This window comes from Sorex fumeus, unplaced genomic scaffold (assembly GCF_029834395.1).
Source record: "Sorex fumeus unplaced genomic scaffold, SorFum_2.1 ptg000061l, whole genome shotgun sequence".
In the NCBI taxonomy this organism is placed as follows: Eukaryota; Metazoa; Chordata; class Mammalia; order Eulipotyphla; family Soricidae; genus Sorex; species Sorex fumeus.
In genome coordinates, this window is record NW_026606118.1 from 3793480 (window position 1) to 3808692 (window position 15213).

Consider the following 15213-nt stretch of genomic DNA (forward strand, 5'->3'; position numbering starts at 1 on the left):
AGCCCGGCAAGCTACCAAGAGTATTCGATATGCCAAACACAGTAACAACCTCTTCTATGCTCTCTTCCCCAACCAATTTGTAAGGTCTCATCCTTCTTAGACACTGAAGCTGTACTGTAAGTTAATATTGTCTTTCTCCTCTCCTTATGTCTTTTGAGCAGTTTACTTTAATGTGGGCTGGAGCGATAGCACAGCGGGTAGGGTGTTCGCCTTACAAGCAGCCAACATGGCTGACCCGAGTTCGATTCCTCCGCCCCTCTCGGAGAGCCCGGCAAGCTACCGAGAGTATTCGATATGCCAGACACAGTAACAACAAAGTCTCCAATGGAGACGTTACTGGGCCCGCTCGAGCAAATCGACGATCAATGGGAGGGCCTTTACCTTTACCTTTACTTTAATGCAATGTCCTTTTGTATAGATACAGGAAGACAATTAATTAATATACTCCGTAACTTAGGAATTGATTGGCTTTGAATGTTATTCACTCCTGGGCATCTGCCTTCTCAACTTAAGCCTCAGTTGCCCTCACTTCCTAGCACCCCAAGGGCAGGGTCCCGACGTGGGACTGGATGGAACCAGGGCAAGCCGGTAAGTTATGTGCTACCCTGGCATCGCGATGGGCCAGGCCAAGGTGCCACGATTCTTAACTATAAGTTAAGAGTTTGATCATAGGCAAATGATGTCATGATCCAAAAGTAACGACGAGACTAGGGCCCTGCTGCTAGGAATAGGAAAGATATCTGGCCTGAGCACTGCAGTCTGAGATCGAGATGGCCCTAGGAGAGCAATTCTATAAGCTCAAAGTATTTCTTACTGTGTCCATACGAAATGATTAATATTATGTATACTTATATGTTGTTTGGACAAGGAGAGGAGAAACACGTCCTAGAAGCAGTTTTCTGTGTGTCCTGACTAGCTTGGATGAGACTGCTTTTTGGAGATGTAGATTCCAAGCTCTAGCAGACTGGTCTTTGTTGTGCTAATCTAAGTGCTTGTAGCTTGTGAAAAGGTGAGGCCAGGATTACTGGCCTGCGGATGTAAGGAAACAATATATGTTTGCCGCCTCAGTGTTCTTTCTGTAACTCCTTTTGATGACATCATTGTATTGCGCCCTTTAGAGGTACTATGATCTATATAAGGGAGATTTCAGGGCTCTCTGGGGGGACACGTGCATCAGAGAACCTGGGAAGATGGGGCTGAGAACAGAAGCTGAGAGAACAAAGGCGCACGTGCTCGAGGATTCCTGAGGCCTCCATGACATATATCTCTTCCATGTAATAAACGGCTACTAAGACCAACTAGCTTGGCCTCGTTTCCTTCCTTCACCTGACCATCGCCATTGACCTCCCTGGAGTGGGGAAACGGCCAGACCGCCGGCCTTTTTATTTTTTGTGTGTTTACACAACTGAGAGCATTGGAGGTGGAGAATGGGCACTGGTGGAGGGATGGGTACTCAATCATTGTATAACTGAAACCCAAGCACAAAAACTTGTAAGTCTACAACTGTACCTCGTGGTGTTTCACTAAATAAAAATTAAAAAAAAAACAATGGACAAATAAAAAAAAAATGACTAAACCCCCCCAAAAAATAATACAAGGCAAAGGGAAATAAAGGAAACATTTTGTCACTAACAATACATTAGGAGATCGGATTATTTGAAATATTGTGAATCACTCAACTACCTATCATGGCAACTAACAGCAGAAATCGCTAAATCAGAATGCCTAAAATCAGGAGTCTCTGAAGGGCTTAGGATTTAATCCAGTGTTGTATTTCTCTTTGAAATTGTCTGCAATTGTCTTTTCCCCAGCTATGTGTCTGAGGTAACTGAGCGCAGGAGAAATATCACCCAAGCAGACAGAGTTACTGCAATTACCATTATCACCTAGTAAAGACGCCCAAGCACTGAGACTGGGGTGATACTTGCAGTGTTAACAATTCAGTTTTGGGTAGGAGAGAGTGGGGGGGGGGGGGGGTAGAAGCACTTGCCTTGCACGCGGTTAGCGCCTGGGAGCTATCAGGTGTGATCAGAAGGGTTTGTTTTGAATTTTTTTTTTTTTTGCTTTTTGGGTCACACCCAGCAATGCACAGGGGTTACTCCTGGCTCATGCACTCAGGAATTACTCCTGGCGGCGCTTGGGGGACCATATGGGATGCTGGGAATCGAACTCAGGTCGGCCGCGTGAAAGGCAAACGCCCTCCCCGCTGTGCTATTGCTCCAGCCCCTTGGATTTGTTTTTTTAAATTTCAATCACTGTCACTAAAATCTTTGTTTTTGCAACAAATGTAGCACAAATGTGCACATCCGAAATAAACCCTCATCCAAAATTTAAATAACAAGCCTGGATTCGCTCCCCAGCACACACAGCTCAGCTCAGGAGCACCCTCAGAAGCGGCCCCTTCCCCAAGCACGGAGCCTGGGATGCCCCTGGGTGCAGCCAGGGTAACCTCCAAACCAAAAAGCAACTCGCCCTCAAGGCCCCTAAATCAAATAGGAGAAGCAGTTGGCCTCTACTTGAGAAGTGCTTTTAAACACCTACACAAAACAAAACAAAACAAACCAACAGCAAAGAATTCAAGAAACAAATGGGTTTCAAGCAATTTGAGAGCAATTGAGAGCATACGAGTGAACACTTAACATTATATTGGGGGCGGAGGATAGTACAGTCGGCAGGCGCTTGCCCTTCCTGCGGCCTTCCCAAGGTCAATCCTGGCACCCCATTTGCTCCCCAGAGCCCTGCCAGGATTGATCCTTGAGCTTAGAGCCAAGAGTAAGCCCTGAGCACCGTTGGGTGTGGCCGAAACAATAACAAATGAAATTTAAAAATTTGTATTGCCTCCGCCCCTCTCGGAGTGCCCGGCAAGCTACCGAGAGTATCTCGCCCCCACGGCAAGGCCTGGCAAGCCACCTGTGACATATTCGAGATGCCAAACACAGTAACAAGCCACGCGATGTTGCTGGGCCCGTCACCGGAGCAAATCGATGAACAATGGGAGGACAGTGACAGTATTGGCAGCAAGGAACTCGGCATGAATTTTTTTTTTTCAGAAGTGTTTCTGGGGGCTGGAGCGATAGCACAGCAGGTAGGGTGTTTGCCTTGCGCACAGCCCACTGGGGTCTGATTCCTCCATCCCTCTCGTCCCTCTTGGAGAGTCCGGCAAGCTACCGAAAGTATCCCGCCCACATGGCAGAGCCTGGCAAGCTCCCCGTGGCTATTCAACATGCCAAAAACAGTAACAAGTCTCATAATGGAGACGTTACTGCTGCCTGCTCGAGCAAATGGATCAACAGGGAAGACCATACTACAGTGCTACAAAGTATTTCTCCCTGGCCAGATTTACTTTCTCTGGAATATCAAGTATCAAGATGAGTCACGTGGTGGAAGGGGGTGGAGGCACCTTCGGTTCTGTATGTTTTAGGACCTTTGTCATCATTCCATCCTGCTTTCTCCTCCTCTCTCTCATCAGAGACCACCAAAAGATGACCCACGCTGCAGCCACCCAGAACAGACCCATCTGGACGAAGAACCCAGCCCCACTAACAAACCCATCCAGACGGGACCCTCCAGGCCTCAGGTTTTAGGGCAGTTCCCCATGATTGTTTTCTGTGCTTTCGTAGTTCCTAATTGAGTCTGTTGTTGTTCGTTTGCTTTTGGGTCACACCTGGCGATGCTCAGGGGTTACTACTGGCTGTGCTCAGGGATCACTCCTGACCAGCTCAGGGGACCATGTGGGATGCCAGAGATAAAACCCGGGTCAGCCGAGTACAGGTAAGTGCCCTTCCCGCGGTGCTATCGCTCAGGCTTCCCTGATAGTCTTCAGCGTGTTCTAGACATTTGTGAACTTTTTCCTTTTCCTGACTGACACGGGCTAGAGCAATAGCACAGCGGCAGGGCGTTTGCCTTGCCCGCAGCCGGCCTGGCCGAGCCGGGTTCGATTCCCCCGCCCTTCTCAGAGAGCCCGGTAAACTACCGAGAGTATCTTGACCTCACGGCAGAGCCTGGCAAGTTACCCGTGTTGTATTCGATACTTTTGGCATAGTAACAACAAAAGTCTCCAATGGAGACGTTACTGGGCCTGTTCCAGCAAATGGATGAACAATGGGAGGACAGTGACTGGAATGGGGGCACACTGGGGAAACGCTCCCCAAGGTTCTGATACCGGCTCTAGATGGATCCTTTGATTTTTCTTTTGTTGTCAAAGTTTGTTTTGGCGATTTGAGGGGCTCAGGAGATCATATGCGGTGCCGGGGATCGAATCTGGGTCGCTTGTGTGCAAGGCTGCATGCGCCCTACCTGCTGTACCACTTTTTTTGTTGTTGTTGTTGCGGGGGGGCACACCCGGAGGTGCTCAGGGGTTACTCCTGGCTCTGGGCTCAAAAGTTATTCCTGGTGATGCTCAGAGGATAAGGTGTCAAGGATCGAACCCTGGTGGGCCACGTGCAAGGCAAATACCATATCCGCGGTCCTATCTCCCCCTCCCTTAGCATCTTTTTTGGGGGGGTGGGCAGGTAGAGACTACGCACTCCGGGACTGTCAGCTGAACCCCTCCTGGAGGGCGGGCCCGCGCTGGGGAACGCGCCCTGGTCGCGCGCGCGCGGGGGTCGGGCCGGGAGGGCGGGGCAGCCGCCCCGGAGCTGCCTGGGCGGTCACCCGGGTCCCTCGCCCTCGGCTGCCGGGCGTCCCCAGCACGGTCCGCGCGGAAACGTGTCGCGGTGGCCCGGCAGGGCGTGCGCGCGGCGATTCTGCAAGCGCGAACGGCAGGGACGGGCCGGCGACGCGCGCGCAGGGGTGGCGGGGCGCGGGGCGCAACAGGGCTGCGGGAGCGGGGAGCGGGACTCGGAGCTTTAAAGGAAGTGACATGGGGTGGGGAGAGACGTCAGCTGAGGACCACTTTTTTTTTCCCCCACAGGGTCCACCCCATGGGTGGAGCCTGCCGTTTCCTGGCCCCGTTGGCTGCCCGGCCGGCGCCTATAAACTCGTGGCGCCCAGCGCCCGCGCGGCCTGACCCGGAGCGTGCGGCCCCAGCGTTGGTGAGAGCGGGCTCGGCCCCGCGCCCCGGGTCGGGTGGGGGTCGCGGCAGCCCTGGGCCGGGTGGGCTAGGGTGGGGGTCGCAGGCAGCCCCGGGGCCAGGTGGGCTGGGATGGGGGTCGCGGCAGCCCTGGGCCGGGTGGGCTGGGATGGGAGCGCGGGCAGCCCTGGGCCGGGTCGTTTGGGGTGGGGATCGCGGGCAGCCCTGGGGCCGGGTGGGCTGGGATTGGGGTCGCGGCAGCCCTGGGCCCGGGTGGGCTGTGGTGGGGGGTCGCGGGCAGCCTACGGGCCGGGTGGGCTGGGGTGGGGGTCGCGGGCAGCCCTGGGACCGGGTGCGCTGGGTGGGGGGGTCGCGGCAGCCCTGGGCCCGGGTGGGCTGGCGTGGGGGGCGCGGGCAGCCCCGGGGCCCGGGTGGGCTGGCAATGGGGGCGCGGGCACCCCAGCCTGAGCCCGGGTGGGCCGGGGTCGAGGGGCGCCCCCCTGCCCGCGCGCGCACACGCGCCTTTGTGTCCCCGGGTGGGCTGCCCCGGCCGGGCGGTGCCCGCGAGCCCCGCGCCCCTTTCCCGCCGGGGCGTGTTCCGTGCGGTGGCTGCCGGGCCCGCCGCCGTCTTTTGTGTCCCGCCGCCTGTCCTTCGGGCTCTCGCGTTTCTATGGCAACCGCTGTGGACGCCCCCCCCCCTCCACGGCCCCCCGGCGCCGCCCGCGTGTCCGGGGTGCGGGTGCCCCGGGTGGCGGGGCGCGGGGCGGCCGCGCCGGGGGCTCCCCCTCCTCGCGGGCGGTTTGGTTTTTCCCTCTAGCCCGAGGGCTGGGGGAGGGGAGTTGTCAAGGCAACCGGCGGGTCCTCACCCAGGATTTACAGCCCGCCCCTGCCCCGCGCCCCTCCCCCAGCCGGCGCGCCCTGCCCCGCAGCCCCGGGGTGGGGTCTGGCGGTGAGGACCCCTCTGCCGACCTCCCCCATCGCGGGGTGCTAGCGGGGATGCGACGGGGGTGGGCCCGAGGGCCCCGGGGTCAAGTCGGGAGGGGGTGTGGGACCCCGCACCCAGGTCGGGGTGTGTCTGGGTGCCGAAGGTGGGGCGTCCTGGGAGCTGGAAACCGCCTTCAACAAGTAGCAGAGAGGAGGGGCCGGCCTCGCGCTCACCCAGCCCCCAGCCGCCTGCTCACTTTCCAGAACCTTCCAGAGCAGCCCTCCTGCCGCGGGAGCCTGGGCAGCCGGGGTGGGGGCGGGGGGACGTGGGCCGGGGCCGCGGTGGGAGATGCGTGTGCGCGGGCGGGCGTGGGTGGCCGCGGGGGCCTGTGACGGTGCTTGGAGCAGTGGAGATGTGCGAGTCTGCCTGTGGGTGTGGCCGCAAGCGTGGGGGGCGACCGTGTGTGCCTGTGTGACTGGGTGCGTGACTGGAAGGGTGTGTGTGAGTGCAGGTGTGTGTGTGAGTGCAGTGTCTGAGTATGGGGGCGCGGGGTATGTGTTGGGGTGCTGTGAGCCGGCAAGTCAGGAGCTCTGTTAGAGCCCCCGGAAGGCTGGAGCGTGTTGCCGGGAGGGAGGGCTGCCTGGGTTTGGGGGAGGGGCGTCTAAACCAGTCTGGGGCCCAGGCGGCCGCCCTGCCCCCCAAGGCCAGGCTGAGATCCCCCGCTGCCCTGGGAGTGAGACTTAGCCTCGCACGCACCCTCTTTGGGTGCAGAAGTGACTCCCAAGCGGCCAGGGGTCTGCTGGGGAAGGGGGTGGGGGGTCCTTCACCAAGTGCTGTGTGTTTCCCTGGGTTTTCCAGAAAGCGCTGCAGAGACTTGGGGAGGCGGAGAGGCACGAAAAGAACAAGCTCCAGTCAGAAGAACAGGAAGGGCATTGGGGCAAGGGCAGAGGTTCAGAAGTGTTCTTCTTGCTTTTGGGGAATCGGGCATCCTGGTGGTGCTAGAACCCGGGCTCCAGCCCTTGGCGCTATCTCGGGGCAGAATGCGGCTTGTTGGAAACCACACAATCGTGCACACATACATGCTGGATTTTGATTGGGGGTGGTGGCGGTGGTTGGGAGTTTGGCCCTTCCCTGGTGATGTTCAGGGGTCGTTTCTGGCAGTCTCCGAAGACCGGCCATGTGGGGTGCTGGGATCAAACACCACTGCTTGCCTTGCCGCTGGCTGACCCAGGTTTCATCCCTGGCACCACTAGGGTCCCCCGAGCACCACCAGGGGTGATCCTGAGTGCAGAGCCAGTAAGCTCAGAGCACTGGGTGTGGCCCCAAAACAAATATGCAAACAACACGAAACAGTCAGCTTCCGACCTGCTGGGACTCTGGCCCCAGGGCCTGGATTGGGGGGGGGGGGGGGGCTGGAAGCTCACAAAAAAGACACTCATTAGTGCTCAGCGACTCTTTCCAACCTGAAAGTGACCGCTTGAGTCTGCCGAGCAGATGGACAGTGTAAGCCCAAGTTTGTGACATTGGACACGGAAGGGCTCAAGGGATGGACACGTAGCAAACTCCTTTGTAAATGCAGACACCCCCACCCCCCGGCCCCCAACCAAACAACCACCACACACACAGCCTCACCTATATTCAGACCCTGAGCAGAGATTCAAAATGTCATTAGCCCCTTCCCCAGGGAGGGCTGAGCTGACGGGGTCAGCCAACGGGCGGCGACTCTCGCGCGTCCAGAGTGATTTCAGTCTGACTGGGCGCTGTGGGGTTTGCAGAGAAAGGAGAAGTGGCAGGGTGCACCGTCAAACCCAGAGCCCAGCAGGTGGGGGTGTGGGGGACAGCCTGTAGAGAGGGGGGTTCCCCCCCGCCAGTCAGGGAGCGTGGGAGCCAGGCTGGGCGTGAGGAGGCCATGGAGCTGTGGGGAGTTTGGGGGTGTGGGGGATGGGCAGGACGTGGTGGCTCCTGGCCACTGGCCAGGCTGGTGGCATGCTGCCCCCCAGCGGGAAGCAGGGCAGCCTCCAGGCCTCACCTGGCCACGCCTCGAGGTGCCCAGGCGTTAAGGTGTGGGCTGCCCACGGCCACCTCTGGCTCTTCAGTCTGTTTGCTGCCATCCGCGCTTCTCTGTCAGAGAGTTTGGACGCTCTCAGTGATTCTAGCATGAGCAGTTCGTGACGCCCCAAGATTCAGAGGAACCAGGGCTGGAGCGATAGTTAGAGCGGAGAGGGCGTTTGCCTGACACACGGCCCTCCCGGGTTCAGTCTCCAACACCCCGATGGTCCCCCGAGCCCACCAGGAGTGGTCCCTGGGTGCAGAGGCAGGAGCAACCCCTGAGCACAAAACAACAACAACAAAGAAAGATGTCGGAGAGCCGGGAGCCCCCTGGGCTGGATGGAGTCCCGCTTAGCTTCCACCCCAGAGTCCGGTGCCTCGGGTTGAGCTGCCTTTGTGCAGCCCAGGATCCTTTGGGGAAGCAAGCGTGGGCTCTCCAGTCAGATGCGGGTGGTTCTCCCACACCGGTGAAGCAGGGAGTTTCTATCCTGAATTCCTGTTTGGCCACACCTGGCAGTGCTCAGGGCTTACTCCGAGATCTCTGCTCAGGGATCCCTTCTGGTGATATTCGGGGAAATGCATGGGGTGCCAGAGATGGAACTGGGGTGGCTGCCTTCAAAGCGAGTACCCTCATCCCAGTGCCCTCATCCCTCGGACCCTCTGACTTCCTTTGGCTGTGTTCATTGTATCTCTCTGTGGTGCCTGGGAACCGTGCCCGATACAATGTAAACAGTTTTCAAATATTCCACTGGCTTGGAGGATGCTCCTGTGTCCGCCTGGCGTCTAATGGCCGCAGGGGAGGAACTGGCTTTATTGTTCCGGCAGTTAAAGCTACAGGGTCACGGGAACTCGTTTTTTCCATCCCTGCGTGTGGGGTACACTGTGACTGCCCACTGCGTTCTCCCGAGAGTGCCCAAGTCTCGCTGTCCTGGCGTCATTTCCAAACAGGAAGAAATGTCGTAAAGGAAGGGCTCAGGCGGCTTCTGGCGCTTGCCTTGCAGGAGGATGACCCGGGTTTGATTCCCAGCACTGCCTGCAGTGACCCCTGACTGAGCAGAGACTCAGGAGTTAAGTCCTGCCAGGTGTGTCCCTGAAACAGAACTTGTTCTGGGTTTGAGGGCTGCGCCAGGGGTGCCCAGAAGCTGTCTGTGCCCCGTGCTCACTCCCAGCAGTGCTCAGTGGTATCCACAGTGCTGGGTCTCAAGTCCATCTCGCAGGCAAGGCCTGTGCCCAGCCCCGAGCCCTCTTGGGCCCCCAGCAGAGACCAGCCCATGCGCCTGACACTCCTCCACCTGGCCCAGGTTTCTCCCAGCACGGCGGGTCTCGCTCGGCTGCAGCTGGCATTAAATGCTGCCAGTCGGGGCTGGGGGGGGTGGTCATAACACAGTGGGGGGGACGTTTGCCTTGCAAGAGGCAGACCTGGGTTTGATCCCCGGCATCCCATAGGGTCCTCTAAGCACCGCCAGGAGTAACTCCTGAGTGCAGAGCCAGGAGGAAACCCTGAGCATTACTGGGTGTGACCCCCCCAAAAAATGCTGCTGGTCATTCGTCCAGGTGACAGCGCCCTGGGAGGCCAGTGGGGCCAGCCTGGGGGCGTTGAGGACTCTGCATCCCAGCTTTCTCCCCCAGAGGTGCTGAGGGGAACTGAGGGCCCGCCCTGCTCTGGAGTCTCCAGGCTGCACCAGTGCTCTTGGGGTGATGCTTGGGGCTGGCAGTGCAGGACAGATGCCTCAATCCTGGTATGTCTCTCTGGCCCCGACAGCCTCTCACAGCAAGCATCCTCCATGCCGGTCTCCCAGAGATTTCGCTTTGAGACCATCCCCCAGCCGTGTTCAGCTTATATCCCTGGCTCTGTGCTGAGTGACCACTCCTGGCTCTTTGGGGGGCCAGGGGTCGAACCTGGGTCTGCCGTGTGCAAGGCAAGGCCTTAACCCCTGTGCTGTTGCTTTGCCTTAACCCTGTCCTGTTTTTCTGGACTCAGACTTTATTCTTACCTGTTTGGCTTTGTCTTCATAGCAGGCAGGTGGAATCTATGGGCACTTCCCATCTTACAGAGAGGGTGGAGGCCGGAGGCATTCACTCCCCTGGGACCACTACATGGTACCCCCCCTATTGCCCCCCAGGCCCGGCCTGAAGCCCTTGTCCTCCCCTGGCCCGCCCCTTACCCGCCAGTGTCCCTGAGCCCACATGTGCCCGGGGACAGCAGGGCAGTGAGTCAGGCTGTGAGTCAGTGTCATTACTCCCAGCTTCCTGCTGGACCCTGGGGAAGCAGCCCGGGTGATGGGGTTACCTGGGATTAGGACCTATCACATCTGGGCAGTGGGCACCCCGGCTCATGCCACCTCTTGGGCCCCCTGTGCAGGCCTTGGGGCAAGACATGCATTTCTGCGAGCAAACGTCGGGCCAGGAAGGGACCCCCCAAGTTCAGAGTGGGCGTGTCCCTGGGACATGGTAGGGGCCCAGTAGGTGCCCAGAGGGCAGGTGCTTCCTGCACACCGGCCTATCAGCTCCCTGCTGGCTTGGTGGGGTCTGACCGGCTGCCCCCCAACTCCACAGGCCCCACCCTTCTTCCTGAGGCACCCCTGGCAGGTGCCCGTACCGCGGGTCCTGTCCCATTTCCTGCCGTCCTCCTGAACCCCCTGCCCGCAGCAAGGTCCATCAGCGTCTGCTCATCCCCTGCTCCTGCTCTCTCTGTCTCCAGGGGGCCAGAGAGGCCCCAGGGATGCTGTCACCCTCTGTCCCTCTGCCTTCTCCCTCCGCCCAGCCAGGGCCTGAGAGATGAGGTGAGTCTGCCATCTGGCTTCTCTCAGATTCTAGACTCCAGGGGCCGGAGAGATGGTACAGTGGGCACTGCGCTTAGTTTGCATGCTGCTCACCTGGGTTTGATTCCCACACCCCCTAGGGTCTCCTGAGCCCGGCCAGGAGGGATCCCTGAGTGCAGAGCCAGGAGTCAGCCCTGAGCACTGCTGGGTGTGGCTAAAAAGCAAAGTCCAGAAGTTTCTGTGGCATCACTTCCAAGCACTACCCCTGCTTCCTCGCCAGCCAGCACCATGTTTGGGGGAGGGCAGAGGAGACCTGAGAGAACCCTCGTTCCATCACTGGGGTGGAGGTCCCACTTGCCCTGGGTCTTCCTTTGGGGTGAAAGGGCTTGACCAGGGGGACCAGAGAACAGGATTTAGGGCGATGTGCAAGGCTGACGTGGCCTTAGTAAGAGACACTGTCCTGTGACTGCTGTTGCTCTCCTGGGGAGTATGTGCATGTCTGTGTGTGCAAGTGTCTGTGCACATGTGTCTGCATGCATGTGTGTCTGCACATGAATGTGTGTATCTGCATGCATTTGTGTGCACGGATATCTGCAGGTGTGTCTATATGTGCACTTGTATGTCTGCTCATGTGTGCGTCTGCATGTCTGTGCATGTGTGCACATATCTGCGTGCATTTGTCTGGGTGTATTGTGTCCGTGTGTGTGTGTGTGTGTGTGTGTGTGTGTGTGTCTGCACATGTACATCATCGCACTTTGATTACTTTTCTGATTCAGGATGTGAAGAAAATTATATTTTACGTTCTCCACCAAGGAACTAGAAATTGTTTTTCTATCAATTTATACTTTTGTAACTTTTGGGCCACCCCCAGCAGCACTCAGATCACTCCTGGTGTGGTCAGGGCCCGTCTATGGTGCTGGGATTGAACACGGGTCAGCTGCGTGCAAGGCAAGTGCCCCCCCCTCTGGGCCAGCTCTCTGACAGTGTGTTCAGAAAATAGAACTTTCTTGTTTGTCTGTTGGCTTGCTTGCTTGTAGCCACACACCTGGCAGTGCTCAGGGGTCACTCCTGGGGGACTTGGGGAGCCAAATGTGGTTCTGGGAACTGACTGGGGTTGGCTCTGAGCAAGGCAGGTGCCTTGACAGCTCTCCTATCTTTTAGGCCCCCAAAGGTAACTTAAAAAAAAGTCCATTTGAATTAGACATTTTCAGATATTTAGAAAAGTGACCAGCCCGGTTTGCAAGAAATTTTGTTTTCAAGTGGGGACGGGTTGAAGGCTGGAAGGCTGGAATTCCTGCCGCTTTGAATCTTCCCAGTTACGCCAGCAAGAGATTTCACCCTTGAAGGAGCGGAATGAGCTTAAAGTTTTCATCCGGGAGTGATTCTCAGCCTTTGCCACCTTACGAGGGGAATCTGGAAAGTATCAGACTGGTGTCAAGAAAGAATCCCTGTAGCCAAGAGATCGTGCGGAGGGTAAGGAACTTGCCTTGCCTGTAACTACAGTGGCCTGACTCCGGGGCAACCCCCCACACCAGGTATGGCCCCCCGAGCAGTGCCAGGCGGTGTCAAGAGCCGCATGTATGAAAAGGGCACGTTGGCATTAAGAGAGATGCTGGTGGTTGCGCTGGAATGTTGTGTGTGAAACTGTCACTGAAAGTATTGGAAATCTTGGTACCTGAACTTAAACTTTTTTTTTTTAATGAGTATAAATTAAAAAAGTAATCTTAAGAATAAAGGTCTTGGGCCAGAGAGATGATAGTACTGCATGTAGGGTGTTTTCCTTGTCTGTGGCTGACCTGGGTTCGATCCCCAGCATCCCAGAGCGTCCCCCAAGCCTGCCCTGAGTAATTCCTGAGTGCAGAGCCAGGAGTAAGCCCTGAGCATCGCTGGGGGTAGCCTCAAAATAAAATGAAATAGGCCCTGTGTCCTAAAGGGGGAGGCGCGTGAGTCCTGGATCCGTGTGTGGCATGCAGGGCTTGGGAGCTATGGAAGTAACCCTGGAGGGATCCACCTGGAGGGACCCAGGCTGGGTTGCGGGAGCAGGTTTTATGCCTGTTTCATGTGACAGCGTCATGGGTAGCCTCCTCGGGCATGTAACGGTCCTGACTGCGGAGCCCAGGGCACACCAAATGGGCTGGCTTTCACTCCCGGGACATGGGCGCCCCTTTCCTTCCTCCAGCCCTTGCCTCTTTCCTGTTCTTTTTATTGGGGTGCGGGGGGTTCACTCCTACGAGGCTCCTGGCTTACTCCTGCCTCTGCACTCGGTGCTCGGGGGACCATACGGCATCCTCATGCACGGCCAGTGCCCACCCGCTGTAGCAGTGCTCCGGTCCCAATTTCTCAATCTATTTGAAGAACTTTGATTTGACTCCTAGCACTCAAAGATAGAATTTCTCCTATTTTTCACAAAATCTCCCTTTTCCATGTGTCCGCCTATTTTCTGAAGTTGCTCTTCTCTCCAAATCATTTAGAGCAGAGCTTTCCGCTGAGTTTTAGCCCATAGAGTTGGTCCAAGATGGCTCAAATCTGCTCTTGGATTTTCTGTGGCCCTAAGTCACACAGGCTTTCTCTCGGTTCATCCTTCCATGCTCCAGACTCATTTTTCCGCCTCCAGAATTTTTCCTTTCCTGGGAATTCTAGCACTGTAGCACTATCCTCCCGTAGTTCATCAGTTTGCTCGAGTGGACTCAGTAACGTCTCCATTGTGAGACTTGTTACTGTGTTTGGTGTATCGAATATGTCACGGGTAGCTTGCCCGGCTTTGTCGTGTGTGAGATACTCTCAGTAGCTTGCTGGGCTTTCTGCCTGCAGAGGATAGAAAGTATTGGAAATCATGGTACCTGAACTAAACTTAAACTGGGAGTTCTCTCAGTGAAATAACTCAGTCTTGGAGCGTTTGGTGTGTGGCTTTGTCATTGCTCCAGTTTTCCCTCCGTTGCTCCATTTCCTGAGGTCTGCACGTGCAAGAGCGGGTTCAACAGGCTCCTCTTAAGTTCAGTTTAAGTCCTGCTGAGCTGTGCCTCGCTGGGGGCTGGCTGGACCCCGTTTGTGGTGATTCACCTGACGGATGGCTTTGGGGGTGCTTTTCAGTATTCACCTGCTTGTACACAGATGGGCTTTGATGCCAGGTCCAAAGACGACTAGAAATAAGTCCCATCTCTCTTGTTCCTCCATCCCTAATTGCAGGATGTCCTTTGGGGTGCAGGAGGAGATGGGGTGCGCCCACCTTTCTCTGGCCAGAAGGTTCCACGAGAAAAGCAAACCATGCTTTTGAATTCAGCGGTAACTATTCCTCTAAGGAACCTTTTTTTTGAGGAAGGTGTTAGATCTGGGCACACTTGACAGTGCTCAGGACTTAACTCCTGTCTCTGCTCAGGGCTCATTCCTGGAAATGCTCAGGAGGCCGTAAATGTGATGCTGAGCCGTCTGCAGCAGGGCCAATTTCTTGAGCCCACGCCCAGCACTTGGCTCTTGTCTCCTGGGCTGGCTCCGCTCCTTGTTTCCCAGTTCTTGACTGTCGTAGCTCGTCTGGGTTTTCTGCAGGGCCTCACTCGCAGGCCTGCGTGTCCCACTGGGCGCTGCCCGGGGCCCTGACTCCACTTCCCCACTGTGCTCTTCCTGGCCCTTCTAAACGCTTTTGCTTCCTCTTGATTATTTATTTAGAACAAGGTTTAACAAAGTTGCTGGGGCTTCCTTGAAATATTTTGGGGCGATTCTCTCTGCTTATTTGGAATTACTCATCACCGTTCCTGATTCATCTTCAGTCTGTCTGCTCTTTGCTGCGGAGGGAGCCGCCACTTCCTCAGGCGAAGAGAAGCTCGGGTTTACACTGGGAAGGAATTCTGCGAGGTTTGCAATTCACCACATGGACCTTTGATTTACTAGCAGTGTTAATCATGTTAACAGTCATCGTGTTAGTAATAGCTTAGAACAGTGAATTGGTCTCGGTTGGAACGAGGATCCTCCGTCTGCTTGGCCAGAACTTGGCTCATGGCTATTTGCGGGTCATTTCTCTGTCCTCCAGGTCCTGCCTCCCCTTACATGACCCCAGAACCTGGCCCATGCACATCCCTTGGTCCAGTCCCCCCTGTGTGTTCCTGCGTTCGGGTGCCCTCCAGCCCCTTGGGTGCAGCCTACCCTGGGCTCTTTGCCTCTGCTTCTGGGCCAGACCAGTTGGAGACCCCAGGCTTGAGTCCTTTTGTGCCTCTGGGCGTTGGGAGTTGTTGCCTCAGGCCTTTTCTCTGTGCCTCCTGCACGGGGCCCACAGGGCTGCCCCTGGCCACTTAGGGGCAGAGATGGAAGGGGCAGGGCAGGCCTGGCCTGGGCACCACTTGTTTAGCTGGGTGTGGCCCCAAATAAAAAAAGCACCAGATGAAGAACAGAAACACACAGATGGGAAGAATTGGTCCCTGGGATTGGGAATGTTCGGGAACATCTGAAGGACTCATGCAGGTCGATATGCAGAA